Here is an 18,991-nt window from a genome sequence, read left to right as displayed (position 1 = left end):
AATACCTACAATAGTGAACGCGGCATAACCCACTTAAGATAATGGAAACTAAATATGATAAAAACAGGGATCGGATAAAAGACAAAACATTCCATTTAAATAAAGACGGCCATTATTTGGTTAAATTAAATCAATATGTAGACCCACTGATCCATTTATCAAATGTATGTGGGGAAATCATTTAATTAATACAATAGATATACAGTAAAAGCGGGCTCCACTCAAAGATGGCGACACCGCTCACATAAATCACGCCCTGCTCATGAGTCAACTGACCAGCTGTGAGTAATTTGAGCAATCAACTTCACATAAATAGCCGAGCGGGCGGCATACTCGCTAGAGTGCAGTTTGAACGAGGCAGAAACGAGGCGTCACACGCACAAAGGTAAGAACGAGAAAATCCTTAGGAAATGGGGATGTGAAATAGGGAAAGGAGTCCGTGTACAGGGAGTGTAACTGGCGCCTGTCAAACGGGAACAGCAGTTCAGTCGGAGCGAGTGCCCACACTAACAGCCTTCAAAGAGATGCAGTAGCACTATGTTAAAACTCATGCAGGCGCCCTCGGCGTCCGCCCTTTCATTTGTCGCTTTAGTCTAAGGGGAATGCAAAAAAAAGCGAGGAGGGCTTCATTAAAGCATATGTAATCAGCGTCTGTCAAACTAGCAGGGCTAACACATAACATTCTTTTATTACTGGCAAGCAGCCTAATATGCAGTGCATTAAGATGTAGAAAACTACGAGAAAATGCTAACAGGCGCTTTGTTCTTGAAAGCACATGTAACTAGCGTCTGTCAAACAAATAGGGCTAACGCATAACACCCTTTCACTTCTGGTAAGCAGCCTTGTATGCAGTGCATTAAGATATAGAAAACTACGAGAAAATGCAAACAGGCGCTTTGTTCCTTTCTTTGGTGCCCCAGAAAGGAGGGTGGATTTGGGGTAGAAATAGGAAACCCATTTTCTAAAATATCTCTTATAACCTTTGAATTCGATTGTAATCAGGTAGTAGGTTTACTACTCCTCTCGGGGAAATAATACCACCGCCTATAACCCACACTGAGTCTGAATAATTAAACAATGAATTTAACAATAGTGACCCTTTCACTCTACTAAATGTATGTTTTTTTTGATCCTACTAGAACATATCCAGTTTCAGCGAGGCCCCCTATATATGCCCGTTCAAAGCGAGTTTTAAAATCATTAAAGGTAAGAATAAGTGTTAAACGACCATATAAGAATGCCAATTATCTGTACCACAGAGACATAGAAACATATCATCTCTCTCTAATCAGATAAAAGAGTTTTTAAAACGGAAAAAATAAAGAAAAAGACAAGACCAAATTTGAGGATAAAAGTACATCACCAATAGAAGCCTGAAAGATAACACAAAGGTAATGAGCGAACATTAGATACCACCCTGGAGTGCAGAACAAATTTTAAACCCAGTTTCTGAATATCTGTTATATCTACCCTTAGGCCAAACACAGCCTGTGATCCGACAGCGACTGCCCTGGAACGACCTAACTGGCGCCCAGGACCCACCGATAAAGGAACGGTGTTCTATCCTTTCGCCTATATTTAGGTGAGGTAGTTGACATCAGCCAACATATATATAACTTGCACTCCTCACTCCGTGTTTTGGGAGTCTCCGCCTTTATAGTAATGATTTCCATATACGAATAGTATTTGAAGGGAATGAAATGTTGCATATGACGTCCAAGTATTTCAATGGTAATATCAATTGTACACTACTGGCATATTTATTAATTGTGGAGCTTCCTAATGTTAAGAGCAATTAGAAGATGGTACCTACATTAAGGAAAATTGAAGAGGCTCACACCATTGGTCATTTAGGTGGGCTAACATGAATATATCCTGAACTTTAGTATAATAAAGTAGATAAAAGTATGTAGAGAGTATGACTATGAATTCAGGGCCAAATAGACTCTGACATGATATTATTTCGCCCTATATACAGGGAAAGTGAAGTCTTTCTTGTACGGAAAACCCCTATCAAGAAGTCCTGAGGAAGGTGCCACATTACCAAGTGCAAAGCACCGAAACGCGTCGACGCATTTCTATATGAGAGAATCCACCTTTAGCCTAAACGCACTGGATGCACATATATTATGGTCACATGTGTGTTATATTATAATATACAGGCCATTTTCTGTTAGTGGATCCAGGAATCAATTGTGGTAGAAACATCAAAGTGCCACTGTTTTAAAGGGGTCTTTTTTCTTTTCTTGTCCTTATATGTGTTGTCTATAATAACCAATGTGTGTGCTCATGATACGCAATGTAATGTGAATATACTTATATGCTTTACAGTTTTTTATCATTCAATGACATCTTGTTGATTAATTTTTACTTTTCAGGGAAAGGTTCCTTTGAAATTTTAAATGTGTACATTTTTATTGTAAATTGTCGTTTTATTTTTAATAAAAATCTAGACTGTTAACAAGTACTTTTCGTTGTGGGAATCATTATAAAGTTCTCTGTTCTTCTGACGGTGACCTACAGTAACCTGTTAACTGGGGACTATAGTGCAACCGTGCGAGCATAGACACGAGTAACGTATTGATACACCCCAGGGATTTCCCTTTGACTTTTTGTCCTTCGTGCCCTGTTCCCTGGCGACAGTGGGGTAACCTCTCTTGTGAAATCAATTCAATCAAGGACAGGAAGCTCTTCCCTCGGGCGCAGTCTGGGACAATCAAGATGAACTTTTGTCTGGCTCCGCCAAATGATGCCAGATGACACAATTTAATGGCAATATAGTATACAGCTAAATAAAGCGTGCAGAAGGCCAGTCGGCTCTGTTGAACTGGAATCTGAGTTTCGACTTGGCTGTTCGGTCTGCACTGTTCCCATGAGGCACAGGGTCGAGACTGATTTGCATATAGCTGGGTCTGAGCTGGAGTGGCGTAGTGAGCTAAAGAACAATGATGGATTCAACCCAGATCTGTAACTGAGGGTGAGTGTTTGAAAAGTTTCAGCACTCTGTCAATCATCTCCTTGTGTTTGCTTTGTTCGCCCTAGGTTGGCAGGGTATGCCCAGATGTGGGTCCCTTGCTCACTTTGCCACTAGATTCAAGGTACCCTGGCTGATGAGGGGTGTTACCCTGGACCCAGTCCCCAGTTGCTTGCTTCCAGTCCAGGAAAGACCTGGCTTGGCAGTTCGTTCTGGGCTGTTCCCATGAGGCACAGGCTCAAGACTGATTTGCATATGGCTGGGTCTGAACTGGGGTGGCGAAGTGAGCTAAAGAACAAGGATGGATTCAGCTCCGATCTCTGACTGGGGGTGAGTGTCTGAAAAGTTTCAGTGCTTCATCCATCATCTGCTTGTGTTTGATTTACTTAAGCACAACGTTATATCAAGCAGTAATACTTTCTGCAAAAAAGATAATCACATGTTTATGAAATGCGATAGAAATGCACGTGTTATTTTGTTACGCTTTTACGCCACCGCTTGTACATTGGTTTTCCTTGGCTTGTCTCTTTTAAGCCTAGCAATCCTCTACTCTCTAAAGGTGTACTGCTCTACAAGGCCTTGTCTCTCACCTATCCTGTGCCTCTGTACTACTTTATCTACTTATTTTCTCAGAGACGTTTTCTTACAAAGCTGACCTGTAACTTTCCATTTTCGCTATGTCTAATTATATTTCTCTATTCTACCGAAGCTTGTGCCTACTTCCCTCCCCCAGGATTTGACTCAATTTTGTGTTGCTTTTCTATTCTACTACTGCAGATAGCAAAGGCCTGTATTTCTCCCTTAATACGTACATTTGCACACAGCTTTCTGCTGATGCGTGCATTGACATGAGTGGGCCTTCTTAATTTTCTACATGTATTATAACATAAGCGTGTTTAACACATTTTTGGGGCGATTTTAAAAAAATTTCCTTCACCATGTTAATTTATTTTCATCATGTATTAGTTTCATTTCACGTATGTGTTTAATACCCCATATATTGCTATGGAGCTGCCATATCTTTTGATTCTTAAACTCCTAGGTTAGCAACAAGCTTTGTTATTTTCACTGGTGACTTCATGAGTAAATGGAATTCTGACTAAGCATTCATGTAATTTTTACTTTTGAGCAAGGTACTTAAAAATGTGTACATTGGGGTGGTTTATATTAATTACATTGGATAAACTACTCGAGTTTTGATCTGTGTCTTCACTGAGGTCTTGCATGTTACTGTTGATTTATATGGCACAATGTTACCGAAATTAACCTTGACAGTGTTCATCACAGATATAATTTTGTACACTTTAAGTTGCCTCTTTATCCCAACACAAAAACATGAATGATTACTGATGAATTTGTATTTGATACTGTAGGAATTTGGGCTGTTGGGTGACTGGGGAGTGAGCCCTGGCCAAGCAGCAACCAAAATCCTTGTTAGGGTAAGGCACAAGCAAACTCCAAATTAGCCTGCGCTCAATCCCATAGTAGCTTGGCACAGAGAAGTCATTCTTAACTTAGAGGTAATGTGTAAAGTATTTGTGCAACACTACAAACAGAAACACAGTCGAAATACACCACCAAAGGAGCCAACCGAGTAAGAACTATACAGTCGTTTTTAATAAATAAAACAAGACAAAAACAACAAAGTAGAACCACAGATATTGAATTTTAAAGTTTTTAAAGAAAGAAATACGAAAAGGCTTAAAGAGCCAACCGTGGATACCTGGTCATGCCTACCCAGGACAAAGTCACAAGTTTAGGCCAACCGAGATGGAGCACCGGTCGGCTACAGGGACCCAATTAGATCTTCTGAACAGAGTACCTTAAATCCTGGTTGGCGGAGCGTTGCATGTATCCACATTGAGGATGCGCCGCTCAGCCAAGGTGATGCATCGGTCCGAGATGTGGCGAGGCTGCAGTGCAAGGTCCTACTGCATCTTCATTAAGCTTCCCGTTGACAGGGCTTACGATGTGAAGTCTGCCATTGGGGATGCGGTGAGCAGTCAGGGCGATGCATTGGTTCTGAGGAGCTGCTAAATAGAGTCTGGCGGCGTCGCAGATGCTGCCATCGATGAGAAATGCCAGGGGCTGCGCCGAGGATTTGTCATATAGTGGCAGTTCCGAAGGCAGTGCGGGCTGCGGAAGCGTTGCGAGTCTTTGCGCCAGGTTCAATCCATGCAGCAGTGGTGATGCTTCGGTTCTTCTCAGGATTGTGCAGCATAGCTGAGGAGATGTGTCAGTTCGGCTGAATCCACAGAGGCTGGTAAAGCACCGTAGGCCCACTTGAACGGTTCAAGGAATGAGGTGGCAGGTAGACTCACAGATGGCAGAGTCCCGGTGTAGATGCAAGGTTGTTGGAAGCCTGTTATATCCCTGAGGCTTCAGATTAGTAGACCAGCCAACTAGTCATTGGAGTCACTCTGGATTATGGGTTCAAGAGAAGCAGGTCTTGTCCTTCTCACAGAGGCAAGAGGGCAGCAGGTCACCACAGCAGAGCAGGAGTCCAACAGGGTGCAGTGCAGCAAAGTGGCAGCCCTTCATCAGCAGAGCAGTACTTCTTCCTGGGAGACTATCCACAGGTCCGGAAGTGCACTGAACTTGTGGTGTCTGAAGTCCATCTTTTATACCCTGGTGCCCTGGTTCTGGAAGGTGGGAGACACTTCTAGACAGTGACTTTGAAATGCAAGGAATTCCCTGTCTCCCATGCCCTGGCTCCAAGCTAGCTGAAGTGACAATGCAGGGTCGTCAGGCCCTTTGTGGGGAGGCACAACACACAGCCTATTCAGGTGTAAGTGAGGCTGTCTCCTTGCCATCGATGGCCCATTCAGTCTCACCTAAGCTCCCAGTGTGTGCAGCTGTCTAGGAGGAATACACAAATTCCAACTGCCAACCATGTCATGTGACCAGAGACAGGTTCCAGGCACAAATGGCCAACGCAAGAAAATGACAACTTTCTATAAGTGGCATTTTCAGAATTGGAATTTAAAATCTAACTTCACCATAAGTGAGGATTTTAAATTAGGATTCCAGCAACAACAAACATGAACTGGTAATCTCTTCCCATTTTCAATTACACTTAAAAAATGTAATAAGGCAACTCCAATGCTGTCCTATGGGAGAAATAGGATGTGCAGCAGTGAAAAACAAATGTAAGTGTTTTTACTAACAGGACATGAAAAAATGCGAAGGTATAAGTCCTACTTTTTAAATACATTGCACCCTGCCCTCTGGGTTGTCCAGGGTTTTCGCTAGGGGTGACATATGTATCAAGGAGGAAGGATTGGCCCTGGCAAACGGTTTATTTTGCCAGGTCGAAATGGCAGTTTAACCTCAATCAATCAATCACACGTTTGTTAAGAGCTACTACTCACCCGTGAGGGTCTCAAGGCGCTGGGGAAGGGGGGTTTCGCATGTTCCAGTCCATCAAGGAGGGGGTCTGTCGAAGAGCCAGGTTTTGACTTTTCTTGTGTAGATGGGGAGTTACCGGCACACACAGTCTCTGCAATAATAGGCCTGAGACTAGTTTAAAGGGCTACTTAAGTGGTTGGCACAATCAGTGCTGCAGACCCACAAAAGCATTTAATGTACAGGCCCTGGGCACATGTAGATTCACTTTACTAGGGACTTGTAGATTAAACATGCCAATTGAGTGTAAGCCAATTCTGCCATGTTTTGAGCAGACAGCACAAGCACTTTACAGGAATTTGGAGCCCCAACCCAACAACCTCTATAGCCTCCTCACTCCAACCGATGACTCCCCTGACAAGTAACTCACCGAATGGGAACAGGTCAACTCACAGAACACCACAGCAATCAGTTCCATCCACTAGGGAGTACCCACGGACCCCTGCCCCATCACCACTTCAACATAGCAAGCAAGGATATCAGCCGGCAACTCACCACCATCTTCAACACATCCATCAAAACAGCCACCTTTCCCGACACAAAGAAACATGCAGGGTTCGACATCATATCCCACTACACACTCAATAAACTGCACCACATCAGGATCCAGGAAGATTTACTCAGATGGATTGCATCTTTCCTCATGGGACGAACTCCGAGACTCTGCCTACCTCCTTTCACCTCGGAATGCAACAGCACCATCTGCGACGTCCCTCAAGGTTTATCCCTCAGCGCCACCCTCTTAAACACTTTCATGACACCTCAAGCAAACATCGTTAGAACCCACAATCTCAACATCATATCCTACGCTGACACCAAGCTCATCCTCTCACTCTCAATAGACTCCACCACAACGAAGACCAACTTCCACAACTGCATGAAGAATGTTGCCAACTGGATGAAGGCCAACTCTCTGAAGCTCAACACTGACAAGATCAAAGTGATGATCTTTGGCAACAACGCCTCCCCTTGGAACAACACCAGGTGGCCCGCCAAACTCGGAACCACTCCCACACTGACAGACCACCCCCGCAACCTTGGCATCATCCTGGAAAGCAAACTCATCATGAAACAACAAATCAACGCAGACTCCTCCACCTGCTACCACACACTCTACATGCTCTGAAGAATCTTCAAATGGCTCCCCATCGGCATATGAAAATCCGTCATTCAAGCCCTAATCACCAGCCGGCTGGACTACAGCAACGCCCTGTATGCAGGAATCACCATTACATAACTCAGCAGCCACACTCCTCCTCAACCTGCCCAAACAGACCCACCACACCACACACCTTAGGAACCTCCACTGGCTCCTCGTACAGAAAAGATGCCAATTCATGATTTTGACACACACCAAAAAAGCCTTTCATGACCTAGGATCAGCATACATCAACCACCTCCTGAACTTCCACTAACCATCCAGATGCCTTCCCTCCGCTGCCCATGCACAGACACCGCACATCTGCCGAAACCACAGCAGAGGCCGTTCGTTCCTTCTCCTACTTTCTACGTCAAGTCCTGTAATGGCCTTCCCCAACACCTCCAGACATCCCCTTTGCTGGCTAAATTTAGGAAGAAACTCAAGACCTGGTTTTTCGACTGAGCCCATCAAACCCAGAGCCTGGATACCTTCACGGATGATTAGCAGCGCTCTGCAAATACTGATTGATTGCACTGGTTAGCAGTGGTAAAGTGAACAGAGTCCCAAAGTCAACAAAGATGAATTCATCACAAAGGTGGAGGAGAAAGACAAAAAGTTTGATGATGACCCAGCACGAAAGGCCAAGTCAAACAGCAACCATAAATTGCTGATGTCGAAAATGCCAAGATTGCAGTGAGGTACTTCATAGCCGCACAGTGCCTGCTAAATGAGTTTCAGTGTTTAATTTGCATATTATAGCTAGAAAACTTACCTGTAAAAGAAAAAAAATGGTTTTTGTTTTCTTGCAGAATTGCAAGCACAATATTTTTTAATAGTCCACAGTGATTGTTTCTCATGAGTTAGAGGCAGAAGGTGTGAAGCACACAGCAGGCCATTATTAGTGTCAGACAAGGAGAATAAGAGACGGTGCTTTCAAGTGGCTTAATGTTATGAACTGGATTTACTCAGTGCTCGTTATTAATTTGCTGCACAGTTATTACAGCTTGATGTACTTCTTGTTAGATTTAGCACAAGTTTGAAAAAGCTCATGCTTCCACAACAATTTTTAGGTCTCGCCTAGCGACACAGCGCATGTGCTGCACACCTTGGCGAGACCTATTGTTGTCGGTTTCTCTGCCGAAGGGGGACAGGAGATGTGCACGCGTACGAACAGATGTGCACTCCGTGCACGTGCACATCTCCTGTCCCTGCGTAGGGCTGGCGTTCTACACAGCGAGCGCATGATGCGCTTTCACTTTCCCTCCCTTCACCCGTCCTCCTAGTTAGTTTCAGTGTTGTGCTTGTATTCACCCCCTTTCCGTTGTTCGTATTCTCCTTCCTCCCGCTTATTTAATTAAGGGAAAGGTCCAGGTCCAACATTAACGTAGTGGCAAATATACTTTTCTCCCACCGCTGTTGGCAGGTGCCGCCGTTTTACATGCCTCTAGTTCCGTTTTCAGAAATGATAAGGACTACAGTCGGGTGTCGGCACGTGAAGCTAAACTGTCCACATCAGTAAGTCGATGAAAATAGCGATTGTGACCTCATTTAAAAATGGCAACCAGCATGACCCACCAAAGCTCTGCTGTGTTCATGGTTCGTCTCCCAGTGTTACGTTACGGTTGACTGGCGTCCGAGGGAAATGGACACGCCTTCACAGATGAACCTGTGGCCACTCAAGGTATATATAAAATAGCGATTGTTACCACATTTGAAAGTAGCAACCAGCCGCGCCCCTAATTACATTAGCCACGCCCCTTTGAGAGACCCCCCAGTTTTTTCATCAAACTTAAAGCCCTGGTGGGTCCCCTTGAGTGGCCGCACGTTCATGTGTGAAGACGAGTCCATTGCCCTCGGACGCCGGTGAACCGTAAGCAATCAAGACAGACTTGTACAGTAAAACGGAAACATCCCCTCTCACTTGAGTATCTTCCTCAGCTGCATTAGAATGTGCAAAAATATTTTCTGACTGTAAATGACAGTGCACTACTACATGGTGCTTTAGTTATGTTTATTTTTACAAAATCACTTGCCTTAGTACATTAAAAAAGGTGGGTTATGAAAGTATTGTTGATCTAAAAGGTTTTGGAAGTATTCTACTAGAGTCTAGCATATTGCCTTGTCTTCTTAAAATAAAAATAACGTTGTAAACCTCCAACCTTCCCAATAAAATTAAAATGCTTTTTACTGTGAGACGTAGATAAAATTGTTCTTAATGTGTATATTTGGCGCATGTATACTTGTTTATGTGTCTTTGTATATTGTTTTGAGGTTCAAAACGTATAAATTGCTTAGGCGGGGTCCCCAGCTTCCAGTAGTGATTCAATATGGGGTCCTCGGAAGTCAAAAGGTTAAGAAATGCTTAGACCACACCAAAATACACTAAAAGCAGATGAACCAAATATATTTGATGTGTGTGTGGCAATTTCCCAGTGTAATACGGAAAACTATGGGTTTTTTTTACTTCCTTTACATTTATTAAGTAGGATGGGCTCACTTTCTTGATAAAATCATCATAGTTATATGGGTGCTGCCTGCAGAGTACATGGCTGCGTAACCAGTTCAAATGTTTCACAACAGTGCACCCTCGTGGCAAAATAAATTATGGTAGCTTGAACAACTACATATAAAAACAACCTTTACAATGCAATAAATACGTCTCGCATTTATGCGAGTTTGAGCTATTGGCATTGTAAATGACAGTGCCTTTTATTTAGGCTTTGGTTTTTAAAACATAATATAAAAGGCATTGTCATTTACAATGCCAATAGCTCAAACTTCCGTAAATGCGTGACCTATTGCATTGCAAATGCTTGTTATTGTTGCTAATAAATGTTTGTGAACTTTCTTCAGAATTGTGGTGGCTTCCTCCTGCCTCAAGCCTCTGTTGCCCGAGTTAACACTATGTTACTGTATTTTTTACACTAACCCTGGAGCAACATCAACAGAAAATGATCCCTAAAGAACTCTTGAACTTGAGAACGTCACTTCTTCACTTAAATCACAAACTAAGGGTAGTCATTTAAAGCTATGCGAGACTTTTGCATTGTTTGCCTCCGGTTGGGTAAAGAGCACCGACATGTAATGGTTGGACAGGGCGAGTCACTCACAGTAGTAGAAGTACGGGAACGTTATGTTCTATTCCGACTTCTTCCTCAGCTTGCGTAAGCCTCCACGCTGGTGTAGAAATGTGTATTACAACCATCCAGTCAGTCCCACATTTTCTTTCTCCTCCTCGCCATGCGTCACGATTCCTCTTCCGCTCCTATGCACTCTCCCTGTCCCCTCGCGCCCACAAGCTCGCTGACAGGCACGTGCGCATTTATTTATTCGACTACAGGGAGTAAGTTTCCCTAGCCACAATTCAGATCATCCATGTAACAGTAAAATAGAGGATCGGGTGTTTAGTATGACTAATCTCCATAGTCCTCGTTTTCTTTGCCTTTTGGTTATTTCACCAAGTGAAACAATGGTAAACAATTGTTACTGAACTTGCCATTATAAATATAACGTTTGTGTCAAATATTGCTGTGAAACTGTAAAACGTCAATATCGATGCGTTTGGTGGCTCAGTTTTTAGAATGTTAAACGAGCAACACGATAGCAAAATGTGTCAATTAAGATATAATCAATTAGAAATATAATTTGCTGTTTGATTGCGCATCCCGGGGACAGTTTCATTGGAAGTTAAGTAAGCGTTTCTTCTTTGTATGCAAAGATACAAAAAAGGTTTCTTGCTAAAGTTTCACTTATTTGTAGATTAGAGAAATATAATTAATATAAAAGCAAATTGCGCACGGGAAAGCCGTATTAAAAAACGCACAATAAATGCAAGTTTTATCGAGCATGCATCTGAAATGCAATACTGCCACCTGAAGGTTGTAGCATAAAAGGATCCTCTCACAACAGTCTACACGCAAAACTAAGACGCTTCATGCAGCTAAAGAAAAAAATAAAATATTAAACAACCAATTCAGGTGTATAAACCACAGTCCGATAATAAAAGCAACAGTGCACTAGCTCTTACCAAAAACACTCAACATGGCCCTATTTCTCCATTAGATCAGGTGCAAGGCCCAAAGACAGAGAGCGCGAGGCAGCGAAACAAGTGAAATGAAACGGATGAGAACAATAAAACAAATCGAAAATGGTGTACTTTGCAGAACAGACTAATAAAAGAGGACTATAAATTAAATAAATGCACAAAGACAGTTTGAAAAAAAGAAGACTAATAGAGAAGAGATGACGCTAACGTCTGTCCTAAGTAAAGATAAAAACGTAGAACTAAAACGTTACATTTTCCCCACCACATTTGTCAGTTGTACACAGGCATACATTACTATCCCCACTGTATTTGAGCTCTAATCCCATTACCACCTCCTGGAGCAAGCCTTGACTGTTCACCACTGCAACCTCTGAGAGACAACTTTATAAAATGACAGCTCTGGTATCCAAATGGATACTTCAAAGTTTAGTGCCTAAGAAGAACTCAGAAAAGAGTTGTCAAGCTTTCAAAGCAAACCTTGCTGAAAGCCCAGGCAGGACAAGTTGGTATTCCATCTCAGGAAGTTCAACTCCTAAAGAATGATGACAAACCTGCCTCCTCTGTTACTCTTACCCCCAGCCTGCATTTCGAGACATTGGTGCTCACGAAGGTCAAAGACTTTTGTGAGTGTAAGTAAGTAATTTTTTTAACCGTTTGATTAAATAGATTCATTACAGTAACAAGAGCATAGAAGAAAAAACAAGATTTTTTTTACCTTCAAAAGCCCTTCTTAGTTTTCTTGCAGATTGCCATCCTAAATTGATTTTATAATATTTTTCATAGATTAAGGGAAATATAAAGGTCTTCAAGAAAGTCGGGAGCTTATAAAGTGCAATTTCCCCTGTTTTAGTTTATTAAAGCATTCTACAGAGACCAGGAGATTAATGTAAAGTGGTTCAAGCAGGCAGGACGGTAAATGAGTGCAAATGCCACTATCTAAGTTTGTTAAAAGCGTTCTTGGGATGTTACCTAAATGCTGAAATACATGATTTGCCTTCCTATTATTAGTATTTATCCCTAAACGTTGGTTAGTGTGTAATGGCTGGTGGCCCCAAACGGTGGTACTAATTCACCTTGCAGGTTCTACATACATTATTAGGTCGTATTCATGGGCTTTGTCATGTTTCTTGGTATACGCATATATATAAATTAAAGTGCTCTGTGCTAGTCAGTAAATGTAGTGTCTTAGCCCGTCCCCAAACCTGTTACCCGAGACTGCTTGTCAAGTGCCAGTCTAATTATGTGCGTGAAAGTTGCCATTTTTGCTAAGTTAGTTGCTTCAGTTTCTGTTAAATACAAATTTATTTATTTATTTATATAAAATTTATAATGCGCTCAGTTACCCAGGGGCATCCCGGCGCAGTACAGAACAAGAAGAAGCGCACTTTATCACTACACTGGAAACAAATAGGTCTTCAGAAGTTTCCTAAAAGGTAGGATCTTAGGCTCTGAACGGATCTTAAAAGGAAGGGAGTTCCACAGTGCCGCCACTTGCACTGAGAACCGCCTCCCCCCAGAGCAAGCTCTCTTTGCTCTGGTTGACTGCAAGAGATGTCTTTGGTCCGACCGCAGTAGACGTGTGGGCTTATAGGGACGAACCATGGGGGCAAGGAGCGGAGGGCCCTTACCATGCAGAATTTTATGGGCCGTACACAGCGCCTTAAATTTCACCCGTTCCCTAACGGGAAGCCAATGAAGCATTTTCAAGGCTGGAGCAGCTGAATGTCTTCTGGGGACATCCATCAACACTCTAGCAGCTGCATTTTGTACCTGTTGGAGGGTCTTCATAGTTGCTTCGGGGGCGCCAAGAAACACCACGTTCCCATAATCAAGCCTCGACAAAATTAAGCCACGAATCAAGAGCTTCCTCGCTAAATCAGGGAGCAGTGGCAAAACCTTGCAAGCTGACCGAAGCAGGCCGAAGCACACCCCTGCGGTCTTCCTGGCGTGAGTCCTCAGGGACAAGTCTTCCTCCAGCCATATTCCCAAGGTCTTGATCTCCTTCTTGGGAAATCCGAGGCCTCCTTGCAAGCTCTCAGTCCCGTGGCCTTAAAGATTAGGTGAAGCAACTGCTGGCGATCCTCGGCCAGGGTAGGGCAGCAACGCAGCAAATGCAACCATGAGTCTTTTCTGTATGAGCATAACCTGCATGAGGCATTTTCCCCCTTATGCGCCTATGCTGGGTTCAAATCTGTTATTCAATTCAATTCAATTCTTTATTTCGATACTAGTATCATAAAAGGTACATTAAAAAAATACATTTCATCCAAAGGCGTTTTCATAATGATACAACTTCTTACTAATATGATTTTACAATAAGGAGGGATGGTGAAAATCAGAGTTTTACAATAAATACAATAAATAGTAAAAAGGCACGTATCAAAAGCTAAAATCAATCAGTTTACGATAAATTTACAATTAGTTCGGCAGTTATCATCCCCAAACCATAGTTTAAATCCAGCATCTCACATTGTTCCCTAGTTCTTTCTTGGATCTATATTTAGATACTCATATGTGTTCTAGAACTTCTCGCCTGCCTTTGTCCTAATGAAGTTCACAGCAAACAAAAATCTACTTACAGCAAAGACAAATACTTGGCTGGCATCTGTTTTTAATAGTCTTTGCGCCTCTCGGTACGATCTCACACCTATATTTCTACACAATGGTTTTATCCATCTTTTCCTTGCCATCTCATAGGCTGGGCAAAAGAAAAGAACATGAGTAATATCTTCCCTTATACCCCCGGAGCACAAAGTACATGAATCATTGATATCCTTTGTCCATCTTGAAACACATGATTTTAACATTAATATACCGTATCTATACTTCAGGTACAATGATTTGGTAAGGGGGGGATTTACCTAATTTAAAAAAGATTCAAAACTTGGGCTGGCTTTGAACAATAGAAATACACTGACCAGTGATCCATTTGCTCTGTCATTCAGTCTATTTTTTTCCATATAAGCCCAAAAAGATGTTTTTAGAATCTTCCTTGAGCTTGTTGTCATTATGAGTGGATTATTCCAAAAGTGTGCAAGGCCGATCGTTGTCAGCCATATCCTAACATGATTGAACCATGTGAGACAACTATATGTGTCTAGATCCTTTACCTCAATTAGAGCTGCCCTATAATTCATTAGCTCAGGCGTTGTCCAAATCCTGACCCAAAACATTAGAGGTCTAATGATTACATGGTAATCTGTTCGCTTCACATTGAGGTCCAGCATCCGTGGCGTTAACGGGGTACGGGTTGGTAATTTAAGCAATGCTCTATAGAATTTATTTTCACTCAGCTCGAACTCCCTTTTACTTGCTTGTCCCCACAATTCTGCGCTATATAGGGCAGCAGATTGCGCTTTGAACTTAAAAACCTCAAGCGCAGGGAGAACTGCTTTATTGTGACTGTTACCATGCTTTTTTAGGATTGGTAGTTTATTCTGAGTGAGCAAAAGCTTGCTCTTTTCAATCTGGGGTTTCCAGGACATTTTTTAAGCAATTGAGACGCCTAAATACGTAAAGTTAGAAACATATTCTATTCTTTGTCCATTTAAAACCATGTTACCATTAAAAGACCTATGAGGATTTATCTCCATATACTTGGTTTTGTTTGTGTTGATCTCTAGGCCTTTTTTGCTGCAGTAGATTTGAAAAGTATTGAGCAAACATTGCAAACCCATTTGTGTTTGTGATACTAAAATGGTATCGTGCGCAAATAAAAGAGCAGGTATTGTCTCACCTCCCAATTTTGGGGCATCATTACTACAGCCTTTTAAAAAACTGAGGATATCATTTACAAATAGGGAAAACAGAGTCGGTGCTAAAACACATTCTTGACGGACGCCCCTTTTTATTGGTATTGTACCAGTCTTTTCACCTTCCGGTCCCTACCTCACCTTTGCATAATTATTATGATGTAATCTAATTAATAGCTCCAGGAGGTTGGCCGGTAGTCCCTGGCTATTGAGTGCTTCCCATAGTAAGTGTCTCGGGATAAGATCAAAAGCTGCTCTTAAGTCAACAAATGCCACGTATAAGTGGCCCTTCCTTAGATTAACATATTTCCAACACATGCAAGCGAATATGAACACCTGATCTATGGTACTAATTTTGGCTCTAAATCCTGCCTGAAATTTAGTTAAAATCTGCTCTGGAGTCGATATTAGAAAGGGACGCCCTTGGCACGCCCCTTCCTAATAGCGAGTCGCTAACCCTATTTTGCGAGTCACTAATTGATTAGTGACTCGCAAAATAGGGTTAGTACATTGGGCTGACTTATTTTGCGGTCGCAAAGGGGCTGAAATCCCCTTTGCGACTGCAAAAAACGGTCTTACAGCTGGCCGTTAGAAATTCCACTTATAGAATATGGACATGTCTATGCTCTAAGAGTCTTCTGTGCCGTGGTGCCTGGCTCCGGTGGACACTAAGGGTAGGGGGGAGTACATCTGTACATTACCCAAGCGACAGCCATAAACCATGGGCATCCCACAAGAACGACAGACAGAAAGATTTTGACACTTAGCCTCTACGGGCCGGATCATGGCCACACTAAAGATCAAGATCTGCATTCCACGACCCCATGGCAGACGGACCTACAATTTAGGGAAGACATCTGTGGTTCAAAGGGAAACCCCTTAAACCACCCCTAACTTCAAAGAAACACAATAGTATAAATTCTGGTGCCATCTTTCAGCAAAGGGTGACATTTGCTTGTGGACACGCGGGACTGAAGAACCCGGACTACGTGGTGCAAATTTCCAGAGGACTCTGTTGTGCACATGGAGGATTACTGCCCTCGAAGGGGACTGCGTACTCTTTCTGAATAGTGGCTGGCCTGGGCTGAAGACATGCTGAAGTGTGACGCCCTGAAGTGTGCACTCCAAGGGCCTGTTGGCGGGCATCCTCTTCTCCCGGAGATCTCAGGGACATCAAAGATGGTAGCATGGTGTGAGTATATAACTAAGACTTGTGCCTGGAAGCCAGACTGTCTAGTGCGGAGCCTCAGAATTCTTGTTCATATCCAAGGAGTGTGGTTCCTGTACTGCAGATACTCCAACACGCATAAGCGTCTTGTTGGTGGTGAAGGGATTCATTGGTTGTAGTGCCTCGAATGGCCTTTTTCGCCGATCGTGCCGAATCTCTCTCCTGTGTCACGTCGACTGTATGCTCAATGCTTGTCATGACCGATTCACAGGGTGCAACCCTCGGAGGTAGGGTTGTACCTGTAGTAGAGCCTCCTTCTACCTCATGTGGCTCTGCTGAACCTGCGGCAGTATGTGTATGACCGGACTGGTCTGGTACAACCTGTATCATCATGCACCGGACGTTGTGCCTCATTTCCAGGGACGTATGGAATTGCAACTCTTCGCTGTGTGTGACCGGAATTGCCTAGTGCAACTCACATCAACATGCACAGGTCATTGTGCCTCATTTCCAGGCAGGTGTTGAATCTGCAACTCTTCATGGATAAAACCTGAAGTGTTTGGTGCGACTCATACCAAAGCGCATCAGACGCTGTGCCCGGATTGCCTGGGCACGACCCTGATTATCGTGTACCGGACGGGCCGCCTCCTCCTAGCGAGAGGTCCCCTCTGTTATTCCCCATTCATTGGTTCTTCCCTTTTGACCCTCATCGCAGTGGACCAGCTGCCCTCTCCACACCTGGCCCCTCTCTCAAAGTCATCTTGGCGCCGGGTAGTAGCGAGAACGATTGACTAGGTTGAAGGAATGCTTCAGAGACAGCTCAGAAGCGGGTCAAGAGACTGCGTGACTCCATTGTGTTTTGAGACCTGTGGGTGAATTTCCCAAGCAGATGCATAACTCCCCTTGTTTACATCTACCGCCTAATTAAAACTGGCTACATATTCTCACCTGCTTCCTGGCGACCCAGACTAAGTGTGACTTCAGCTGCATGCAGCCTAGTGTCCGGGAGGCGGGGCTGGTTATCTTCCATCTAGGGGCACAGAACAAATAGGGTGAGCTAGAGGGTGGAGGGAGGCTGGGGCCACAGAGTCTGCAGAGTGTTATCTATCCATTGACCTGCTGGGTACCATTAGCACTGCATTAGGGTGCGGAGTGCATATGTGTATAAGAGCGTTCGGAATAGACTGAGCTGATACCTGTCGCACTATGTAGAGGTGTGTGGGAGTGTGAGCGATCGTCTGCCGACCACCTGTGTTTCACAACCCTGGCTGGTGGTGCCACTTTATGCGTTAATTTTATGCCAAAAGCTTGATACATTTGTCATTGTGTTTACCCGCTTGGCCCTGGTCTGCGCTGCTGATAAACCCTGTTTTATTTTCGTGTATGTACATATCTTTGATATCGTTGGGACCCAGAATGTACCATATAACTGTGTGAGACTGTATTACCAGGAGTGCTACGGATGGCCTGGAGTGGACAGCGTGTCACACCGCATAAGGTTGCTCTCTCTATTGAAGGATGGGGGGGGGGGGGCGAGTAGATTAGACATTGTCCACATAACGATACGAGTGGGTCTATTACTACTAGTAACATTTCCAAATGTGTTTTATGCCCGAAAGTAAATGATATTCAAGATATGATTGAATGTGTGTTGAATATTAACGTTATTTACATACATCCTGTGTGAAGTCTCTTTTGTAACGGTCAGTGTGTTTATCGCGAGTGACTACTGTGCTTTTGCTTTATACATTGCCACTGTAGTAAGCCGGACTGCTCAGTACCAAGCTACCAAGGGTGAGCACGGGTTATACAGCGAGTGTAATCACCCGGCCTTGACAGGAGCGGTAGGTTCTGCCTGGCTGAGGGCACCTCTTCAGCCAACCAGAATATGCTGGTTCCAACACAGATGAAAGCGATGCAAGAGAGAATCGTTTTGGTCTCAACTCAGGACGTGAAGGGGAGGAGGAATAAGGAACCGTGGGATGACTTGAGTGTTGGGGAAGTTATTGGTATAATGGGATACTACTATTCATATTGCTTTTTAGGTCTCGCCTACGCAGTGCGCATGCGCGGCATAGGAAAAGACCTTTAGTTATCGATTCAGTTTTGCTGCCAAAAACGTGCCAACGTTGTATTGCTTTGAATTGCAACGAATGCACGTTTGGCGATTCCGTTGCGGGAGCGAGCTTTTAAAACATCTGTATGCAATTAACTTGCATACAGATGGTTTAAAGCTCTCTCCCGCAAGGGAAACGTGTCACTGCCCCTTTGAGCCCCTCGCATATCTTTAATCTCGCACGTTTGCTTCTTTGGACAGGCCGCCAACACAGTCCACGCCTGACCACTGACACAATTTTGAGCCCCTCGCATATCTTAATTAACTTTGTAGCAATATAACACAACAGTGAAATTAGGTAGAGGAAATGATTTGCCCAAGATCACACAATCTTGGTAAGTGGGAAAGCAAATACTAGAAGTAAGTTGTGCAGGTAACAGTTGAGTACGC

The 18,991-nt window shown here is 43.4% G+C and overlaps 1 protein-coding gene and 1 long non-coding RNA gene across 3 annotated transcripts in view; one reads left to right on the top strand and one right to left on the bottom strand.

Moving 5' to 3' along the window:
• The window catches only part of MSH3 (mutS homolog 3), a 1,953,894-nt gene that overhangs the window by 1,701,794 nt on the left and 233,109 nt on the right, over nucleotides 1-18,991 (bottom strand). The gene's annotated exons all lie outside the window — the stretch shown is intronic.
• LOC144819446 (uncharacterized) lies at nucleotides 292-2,458 on the top strand. Its single transcript, XR_013607375.1, has 5 exons — nucleotides 292-385; nucleotides 1,140-1,206; nucleotides 1,293-1,391; nucleotides 1,477-1,582; nucleotides 1,979-2,458. It is a non-coding gene; the product is annotated as an uncharacterized LOC144819446 (long non-coding RNA).

The sequence above is a fragment of the Lissotriton helveticus genome, chromosome 2_1 (genome assembly GCF_964261635.1).
Source record: "Lissotriton helveticus chromosome 2_1, aLisHel1.1, whole genome shotgun sequence".
NCBI classification, from domain to species: Eukaryota; Metazoa; Chordata; class Amphibia; order Caudata; family Salamandridae; genus Lissotriton; species Lissotriton helveticus.
The sequence above is the reverse complement of the archived record's forward strand: the minus strand, read 5'-3'. Positions and strand labels throughout refer to the sequence as shown.